Consider the following 10,000-nt stretch of genomic DNA (forward strand, 5'->3'; position numbering starts at 1 on the left):
CGCCGGAATAATATAAAAATCGTGTAGAGAGGCAAAGAAATATTTCGGATTAGTTCTTCACTTTAAACTTTAATGCTTTTGTAAAATTATCTTTATTGCTCGAAGGTTATTTGCTCGCTTCAAAATCTTTTATCTTTTTCCAGAGCTGTTTTTCCCGCCCTGGAAATGTGTGTCACCGGCTTCCCTAGACACTTCCAGAATTGGTACGTATCACAGTGGGCACAGTTGAGACTACTTAGTTGGAAATCAGTTTATTGGAATTGGGGCAAATCCAGCTGACGACGGGTCAGGCCAGGTGTCTGACAGATGTTCGCTGGAGGTTTGACAGCTGTCGTCAAGTTAGCTGGCAACTGACGTATCGAGAGTCATCACAGATCGGAGTTCGAGAGGCAATTATTTTTCTTATATATACAAAAGCAGCAAGCAAAGGCCCTGAGAGGGATGGCTTCGTAGACACCCCGATGGAAGGTGTCTGCTATTTTTAGACGTGGACCCCGTAAGTAGACTTTGTCATTTCTTTTATGTTTTATCACAGGAAGATCACAGGTCAAAAAAGTACACTTAGAGACACTTTCGGCGAAGCGTTCGGTTCCTAATTTGTTGGTTTTTGGTGACAGCAAGAAAGGTAGGGCACAGTTGAGAGGCACATTTATTAAAAATCAAAATTATTTTAAAAGTAAACGGGACTACAACGTCCATAAAAAAACAGACTTCTGGGCTGATCTACAAAATCAAAATCTAAATGTTTCCTTTGCTTTCTGTCATGCCTAATAGTAACCAAGTGCAATTAACACCTCTTCCTCAGGAATTATAACTTTTACGCGTCTTAAAATTTATATACTCTGAAAATACTTCCCGAATACTGATATTTTTTTCTTTCCCTCTGTTTCAGATTAAAGCATCCTTTATTCAGCAGACAGCAGCGATCAAAGAACGCCTCGGCGAAATACTAGTCGAGCCTTTTCCGTTGCTTTCAGTTCCCTTTCGAAATGACTTTGAACCGCGGAGTGTCTGGCCTTTCCTTTACCAACAAAAAGCAATTTCCTATTCGAACAAGAACAGTTATGATCATGAATCTGTCACTGGCAGAGGGGATCTCCACCAGAGGCACCGAGAACTTTAACATCAATTGTCCATCCGAGCGCACCTTAGTCCACCGAATTCATGGGAGGGAAGATCCACTTTCGTAAGTTAACTCGAGTCTCTTTTTCCCGAATTTCACACTCTTTCTCACTCCGAAAACCAACCAGCAACTTCTTCTTCTTCTTCTTCACCAAGTTCAGGTCAGTGGGCAGTAGCAGGTGTGGAGAGGAGGAGGGGGAGGAGGAGGAGGCACACACCACCACCTACCGCCACCGCCAGAGACCACAGTGATCCCGACCGAGGTAGAAGAAGAAGAGGAGGAGGAGGAGGAGTGCCAATGGTTGAACCCGTGCGGGAGGGTTGGCACCGCGCACACGACTGTGGCCCACACACACAACCCAGCGTGGCACTCCGGGAACCTGCAGGGAACTCCAACTCACCACCACCACCACCACCACCGCCACCATTACCTACCATCCACCCACCTCTCATTTTCCTCCCTCCATCCCATCTCTCTCTCTCTCTCTCTCTCTCTCTCTCTCTCTCTCTCTCTCTAACCCCACTTTGCTCTCCCACTTTCCTGCGTGGCATCATGTGGCACTGTGTGGCACTCAGCCCAACAACAACCTAAGTCGCGCAATACTCACAACAACTTATTAATCGCGAATAACGTCCCTACAACCAAACAACACCCGAAGCACACCGGACAGCCTAAATCTAAACAAAATCATACCCATTTCCAAAAGCAAACCCGCGGCTTCACTTCTGCCAAGAAATATAGTAAAAAACATAACGACATCTTTCCAAAGAAACAGGAGAAAACGCTGATCTCAAAAAGTGGCCCAGGCCATATATGGCTTCCTTAGTTCTCCCATACATTACCTTTTAGTGCCTCTTCTCCATAAAATTCTTCCCTGTAAACTATGTTGGCTTATTCGCATCTTTTCAAAGAAATAGCGCATGCTAATGCCCGGTATTAGCCTTTTATATGCAACTACGTCACCCGTGTTTCTCTGCTCTACAGATTTTGTCGAGCTCTTTTCTTTCCCTCAGCCATTTACCTTCCATCTCACCATCTGCTTCGCCAACGATGCTATTGCTGGACTCTCTTATCATGACCGAAACAAAAGAAACAAACAACACGAGACAAATAGAGTTCAGAAGGAGGAATTCTTCCCATTCCTCTCCCTTCATTCTCCCTTTGCTTCAGGCCGGGGTATGCTAGGGTATATGGATACCAGTCCCGTCGGCTTTTGCGTGAACAAAGCGAACGTGGCACTGATCATTACTATCTCTCTCTCTCTCTCTCTCTCTCTCTCTCTCTCTCCAACCACCAAGAATCCTCATAAATCATGATACTAACTTATCTAATGCAGCGGGATTATCAGAAGTTTCTCCTACTAAACAAGACTTAAACCAACGGTTGATTAATTGGCAACAGCTTTGCCATGAATATAAACTACATAATTTTGTATCAAGGGATGCTCCTAATGCCATGGCAAGGGTGCATATATCACTCACTCGCCAGTTTAACTCTGAAAAATGACGGACGCATCGCTTAGACATGCAAACAAAGGCTATTTAGTATGGTCGGCAGATGTCACTGTTTAACAAGGTCTTAAAACCACTCGGCCTGTTTGCGAAGGTTATTTCTTGAGTCCTTGACTCCGTAGGTCCGACTTCAAATACGATAATAACTCCTAAGGTAAATGAACTAGCTCTCTGTCTGTCTGTGCTGTCTCGTCTCTGTCGTCTGTCTGTCTGTCTGTTTTCTGTCTGTCTGTCTGTCTGTCTGTCAATAAACCCACTCAACCATGAGAAGGTCTCCTTCATGGCATATTCTTAGCACAGAGAAGCTAGCCATACTTGCAGTATTATCCAGTCTTGACAATCTAATTATGACTTGACAGCCATTAAACACGACCTTTGCGATTATTTTTCAGACTCCTCAATCTTTTGCTTGACTCCCATATATATATATATATATATATTATATATATATATATAATATATTATATATATATATATATATATATATATATATATATATATATATATAAATTATATATATATATTATATATAATAATATCATATATATATATTATATATATATTATATATATATATATATATATATAATATATATATATATATATATGTGTGTGTGTGTGTGTGTGTGCGCGCGCGCGCCCGCGCGAGCGTTAGGATTAACATATACATAAAATTCATCTATATATTCTTAGTTTAATCAACACCCGAAGCATCAGCAGTATCATTGTGGGTATGTATTGATAAGGGCTACATTTCCATTAAAAGCGAACTTTATAGGATATATATTAAGGAAAACATGGCAAAGATAAATGGTAAACATTAGGCCAGGAAATTTTGTGTCAAATCCCAGCGGATAATGACATTTAAAACAAAACATGAAAGACAGCGAAGTCTGTGATTTAGATGACGAAAATTTAGCGAAGGACCAAAACCGAGGACTTCGCGTACTTTGAAATTTAGGAGATCAATGACTCGCTGGCATTAATATTTTTTTTTTTATCACGTACAAGCACATAAATGTGGCTCGGTATTAATCCAAAGCGCAGAACAATTAACCGGCCAGTGAAAAATAAAAGCAGCATTCTGTACGTCCAGCCTCTGAATGAAGAAGCGCAGCTTGCCGGACATAAAGAGGGGACGGGATTGGTGGCCGGACGCGAAATTTCTTTATTCGTCTCAGATTCAAAATAATGAGACAGAACGGCGAGATTAAATGCGAGAGGAGTCGATCTTGGCGCTTCCCACAGCGCAGATTAAAACAAGGGGAAGGAATAAAATTTCCTTTGCCATCATCCAACATCCACGGCATTGCGACATCATTACTTTGGAGGACTCGCGGATAAGTTTATGAGAAAGGATTAATCCGCAATATGGGAGGTTTTTATAAGTAGTAACTAAAAGATAAACCTCTTCTAAGTAGAAAGCAAGGAAGATGGTTCAAATGGAACAAGCCATTTTTTTTACAGTTGTTTGATACAATATTACCTGTGACTAAAATGTAGTGTCATTCCTTCTTTTTCCATCAGTTGCCGCTTTAGTTGGAATATCTTCCGCAACTACTTGTATTGAAAATATCCTTTTATATATACAAATACACAAATCCTACAGTATTTCTGAAGACATACGAATGAGTTTATATATATATATATATATATATATATATATATATATATATAATATGTGTGTGTGTGTGTGTGTTTGTGTGTGTGTGTGTGTGTATAACTGAATCACGAAAGTTTGGAGCGTGATAAATCCATAAATAAAGGTATAAGCCACGAAGGAAAAATAAACAACGGAGTCGCTGCAAGAGCTTTCGACTCGACGTCCTTTATATATATATATATATATATATATATATATATATATATATATATATATATATATATATATATATAAGCAGCAATTACAAAGTACTAAGTGGACACCGAGGCCTGAGGAATTTTTAAAATTAAATACAATTGGAACTCCTGTCAACAAATCCGAAATTTATATTGTAGGCTACAGCAAAGTATAACAGCTCTGTTTATAGTCAAACAAAAACCAGTCACAACCACCAAACTGGTTATAACCTGAAATACCTTAGAACCGAAAAGGAGAGACACCAAAATCAGTGGAATTTCATGTGGGACCATGATATACATACGTATTATCTCACCTTCGCTATAAGATTTCTTCCTATGCATGGCATAGGTTCCTAGTGATCATAAGTCACCATTTGAAGAGGACTCTCAAAATGACATCTGATGCTGAACGAACGGCGCTCACACCGACCGATTCGGAGACATTTTGTCACGACTCTTTTTGGCGGGATTGGCCTTTGCGACCCTCTCTCGCATCATCGTCATAGATGACGATAGAGCAAATACTGCGACGGATACATATAGTAATAAAAATAGCACAGTAACAATCTCAATGACTGCGACAAATAATAGTAATAATAATAATATTAATTATTATAATAATATATATAATAATAATAATAAACTGACAGAAACTAACACGCAAGAGTTGGGTTTATGTGGATTTGCTTCGTTCCGTTGCCAGAGCGTGATTCATGCTACTACTTTGCTGTTCTAAGTCTGCACTAAATTGCGCATTTTCACAGACATAATATTAATAACAACATCTGTGAAAATGTACAATTTAGTGCAGACTTAGAACACAGCACAGCAGCATGAATTACGCTCTGGCAACGGAAAGAAGCAAAAACTCTTATCTGTCAGTTACCAATTAGAAAGATTGCCAAACACGGACGCTTTTCTCCACGTTGTCTTTAAATGGCTAGTGTTTGCAACTGAACTTCGAGACAAACATTAGGTCTCGCAGATGTTTCTCGATATCTCGGCAAATACACACACGCTCTACCTGGCTCTTAGCACTTTATTGACTCCTGACCGACTGATTTCATACATCATGGAATGTGTCTTTTTCGCCTGCGTTCTTTCTCTTTCACATGCAGAAAAGAGCTCTCTCTCTCTCTCTCTCTCTCTCTCTCTCCTCGTCTTTTTTTGTCTCTGTTTTTTTTTCTCCTCCTTCTCCATGGCAAAAAGTTTAAACAAAAAAAAAAAAACCTCCATCGTCTCAACTTTTATTTCGCCAATTGGATATGAAGATGGAAAGTGATAGCCATTGCAAGGCTCTTCGTCTTATATCTGTAAGGCAATGGTGACTGCAAGTGGTGACAAATATGGCTATAGCGTTTGATCAGTGGCTGTTATTACTGAAGAGGGAAATGTGGCCGTGGGAGTTCAATATTCCCAGTGTTCGAATATGTCGGTTAATAATAGCTTTCCTAGCTATTTTTACTCTTAACTTTTTTGTTGGGGGTGGGGGAGACGAACGTTGAAATCGGCAAATGGTGTTATATCGTATACACATTTTTATATTTCATATTTTCAAGCTGGCCTCTCTTTCAAATGGTTCGTAAAAATGTTCCAGTGTAATTCGTCTGCTTTTTACAATGTCCGGATTTGAGAGAGAGAGAGAGAGAGAGAGAGAGAGAGAGAGAGAGAGAGAGAGAGAGAGAGAGAGAGAGAGAGAAATCGGCTCTTATTGCGCGATGAGTTGCAGGCGTAAACATCATCTTTAACTTCTCTCAGCTTCCTACCTTGGTTATCTGTGAATATCCATCGCCTGTTATACGAGACATGAACTGTGCCTCACATCTGCACAGAATTCAGCCGTGTGTCAAATATCGAGGGATTACATCAAACGGCCTATTATACCGTTCCATTACTCCAATACATTTACGGCAGAATTCTCCCATTCATGGCTAGGAAACCCTACCCTAATTTATATAGGTTTGGTTACTTTCTTTAGAAATGAGTGCGTTCTTCTACATATATCTGAGGAATTTCAAAACTTCGGAGTTCAAGGAATAATTCCAGACCCACATACTAATGGCTTTGTATTCTTTCTCTAAAAATAAGTATATTAGTGTCCGAATATATGACGAATTGCCAAACTTGCGACGTTCATGGAATATTTCTTAGCATTTTGAGCGTTCCAATTTTATCTTCAGCTGGCGCACTTGCAGCACATCGCCAAAAAATAGCACTCGATGATGCGCGTGTAACTTGAACTTCGCCGAAGCCATATCCCACAGAACTTACAATATTCTAAAATTCTCAGTCAGTTTTCACAACACGCGATTCCATCCCTTCACTATTTCGACGAAATGCAAGGGCCAGACTGATTTTTCTTAAAAACTAGCAGCGAAAATTGTGATTCTTCTTCGGGAACTATTGATGAAAAATGTTGCTGGGGTCATAGCGAAAGCTGACCTAACGTTCACTTGTGCAAGCAATGTATATCTCCGTCTTGGCGCCCTTGGGGATTCCTTCCTCGGAAACGTTCTTCTATTATTAACCATAAATCGGATATAATTCTCTATCAGATCAAATCATTATTTCCCTACCAAATCAAATCATTATTTCCCTAACAAATCAATTCATTATTTCCTTCCAAATGAAATCATTATTTCCAAAGGAAACCAGGGAAACATTATTAGCGATACAAAGATGCATCATTTGTGTTTCTTTATCGGAAGCCATGAAGCTGGAGCTACTGTCTCGGATATCAGCCAAAATTAATATCTTTTTATGGATAACGACACAGGCGCGTTACTGTAGGTAACCTTTGAAAGCATCGCTTAACCTACTTCCTACAATATTTGTCAAACGTGAATACATTTAGCAGCATTGGCGAAACTCGTCGAGGACGAATTCCTAGCCAACTACACATGCCACATTTAGATGGACCTCTGCCTGCTGAAGAAGGGATCGATAACTTTTTGGACACGATGATAATTATCACTGTGCATTATTACATCTTGCAGTACAGATTTTATATCCTATAATATTACCTTCGAAGAAGAAAAATAACAGGCAGACGCAGCTAAGCACTGGCCAAAAACAAAAGATTCCCATAGCTTATTTTAACAATATTCTATTGATAAAAGAATCAAACACCTTATGTCCGGAATACTGTTAAAATTGATTTTAACTCTATAAATAACAGGAAAGCATCTGAAGATAAATGATGACTCTATATATACCTTGAATACGGACAATGGATTCTGGCGACCGTGAAAAATGATTCTGCATTTACATTCAACGAATATTCCCGCGGTAGAATTTCACGCTTGAACATCTCCCGGACAGCTGTTATCGCGGATCTTACTACGAAACCTCTCCCTAATATTTTAACATCGAGCATTACCAGAATATTTTAACGCTATCTCCCGAATACCAGCGATCACGGATACTTCTCGCTAACTATCCCCCCAATATTCTAAAACTAAACATCTGAATATAATTGATCTCAGTTGTGATTCTCTCTTAAAATTAATGATAGTGGATTATAACACTCAACATTTTTATAACGACTGATTTCCCCTATAACATAACAGACAGGAAGGGTTCGAACACTGCATTTCCCGTCTTCTGCTGATGTTGAGATCTAGAGCTCAAGGGTTTCCACATAACAAAGGAGAACTTACTACTACCCTTGCATTTGAATCACAGGACAACAGGCCAACGCAATGGATAAGACTCATTCGTTCGTCATCCTATCCCCCTTTTATCTCTATCAGGCCGAAAGAAAACAAGAGAAAACAAGGCCCGTCCAACGTTCAAAGAGCAAACAAGATGTGCAAACGACCGGTTTCCGTCTATTTACTCATAATGGGCGGTCGGGTTTACACATTTCTATCTTTGTGTCACATGAATCAACCACAAGACCTGCCTGAAGGCCTTGGAGGGGGAGGGGCAGGAGCATTTCATTTCTTTGTGCGGAGGACAGGAAAAGGAAGGCTCGTGCAATGAGGAACATATTACATTTCCTGTCAGATATCAATCATTCGTAAAAAAACCAGGAAATAGGTCATTCTTGGGCCTGTTTCCATTGAGTGTGTGTGTGTGAGAGAGAGAGAGAGAGAGAGAGAGAAACATTTTCTTTTATCCACTGATACCATTGAACGCATGCGCGCAAAACAGAGAGAGAGAGAGAGAGAGAGAGAGAGAGAGAGTCAGGTTTTCTCATAGCCATTGTTAATAACAGATGTCTCTCGAGACCATGAACTCTCCAGCATGAAATTACAAGGCAGTACCATTATAGTTTCATCTAAGGACAAATGCTTCCACTGTACGTGTTACTCAAGACCGAGAATTAATGACTGTTTGTAATCATTTTAATGTTTCTTTTCATGAGCAAGTGGGTAAAGAATAATTTGTAGATGTCTGATATATATATATAGTATATATTATACATATAATACACAACCAAACCCTATACATACTATATACGTATATTATATATATATAATATATATATATATATATATATATATATATATATGCATTAAGATAATCAGAATGACATCCCCTCCATTGGTCCGCAAAACTATGTAAACAAGTATAGACACGTGGCTTTCTCGATTTGACCTATATTTTATCAAATCTCATTGCATTTCATTAACTAAAATGTGATAACCATTTAATATACATTTGCTACTACAACAGTTAGTTTTGAATCTGTTAGTTAAAAACGAATACCTCAAAGCGAGGTTATAGTTTATGATGAAAAATACGAAATGCTGCTGCTATTAGTAATGGGCCAAAATGAGCAGAAACACTGAAAACATTAGGAATACAGCACGAATCGTTCTCAACAATCCGTCAATCAGTTTGTCATAGAAAGTCGAGAATGCGGAGTGGACTAGGCACCAAGCATTTCGTTTCAGTCGTCGGGATGTGCACCCCGTATGGCAATAACGGGTTAGACACTAGCAGGGGAGATTGTGTTATGTTATGTTATGCATGCCCCTCCGTCACTGCTGTCGTCGTCTGGGGTCTAAGCGCTGCTGGGTCACTACTCTTTGTTCTTGTTCCGTTCGTTTTTGAGCGTTTCGCAAAAAACTGTTTTTCTCTAAGTATTCATAGGTAGCAAGCTGTCAATTGCTCTGCATAAGCATATACGCAGACTGTTTCTCTCTACCCCTCTCTCTCTCTCCTCCTCCTCCCCTGCTCTAACCCTTTTTCAAAAACATTTGCTCTTCCTTTGCCACTCCCCTCCCCTTCTTCTGAACTGCGCATTTCTCTCTCTCTCTCTCTCTCTCTCTCTCTCTCTCTCTCTCTCTCTCTCTCTCTCTTCCCAAACCCTCTCTCTATCCTCTTTAAGTTCGCATCCACACCTTCGATATCCCTCTCTTCCGAAGGCTGGAAGCAAAAGCTCCCATGTAATGGCTGTTACAGCGTCTCTCATCTCACTATACAATACTCTAGTATCATCCCCTTTGCGAACAGGCCTTCCCTATGTACCCCGATGACCACCTATTTGCAACGACGGAAAATCTTCATTTGAAAGT

At 39.8% G+C, this 10,000-nt stretch overlaps 1 protein-coding gene across 10 annotated transcripts in view; it reads right to left on the reverse strand.

The window, feature by feature from the left end:
• The window catches only part of LOC135224544 (mechanosensory protein 2-like), a 745,504-nt gene that overhangs the window by 364,947 nt on the left and 370,557 nt on the right, over window positions 1–10,000 (reverse strand). The window contains exon 1 of one of the 10 annotated variants that reach the window (XM_064263637.1): window positions 1–1,467. This exon is cut by the window's left edge and continues 905 nt beyond it. The exons of the other annotated variants lie outside the window; for them this stretch is intronic. The gene's annotated coding sequence lies outside the window, so the exon portion shown is untranslated. Of the gene's footprint in view, window positions 1,468–10,000 lie in introns of those variants that run through there. 10 annotated transcript variants of the gene reach the window in all.

Source organism: Macrobrachium nipponense, chromosome 12 (genome assembly GCF_015104395.2).
Source record: "Macrobrachium nipponense isolate FS-2020 chromosome 12, ASM1510439v2, whole genome shotgun sequence".
Lineage (NCBI taxonomy): Eukaryota > Metazoa > Arthropoda > Malacostraca > Decapoda > Palaemonidae > Macrobrachium > Macrobrachium nipponense.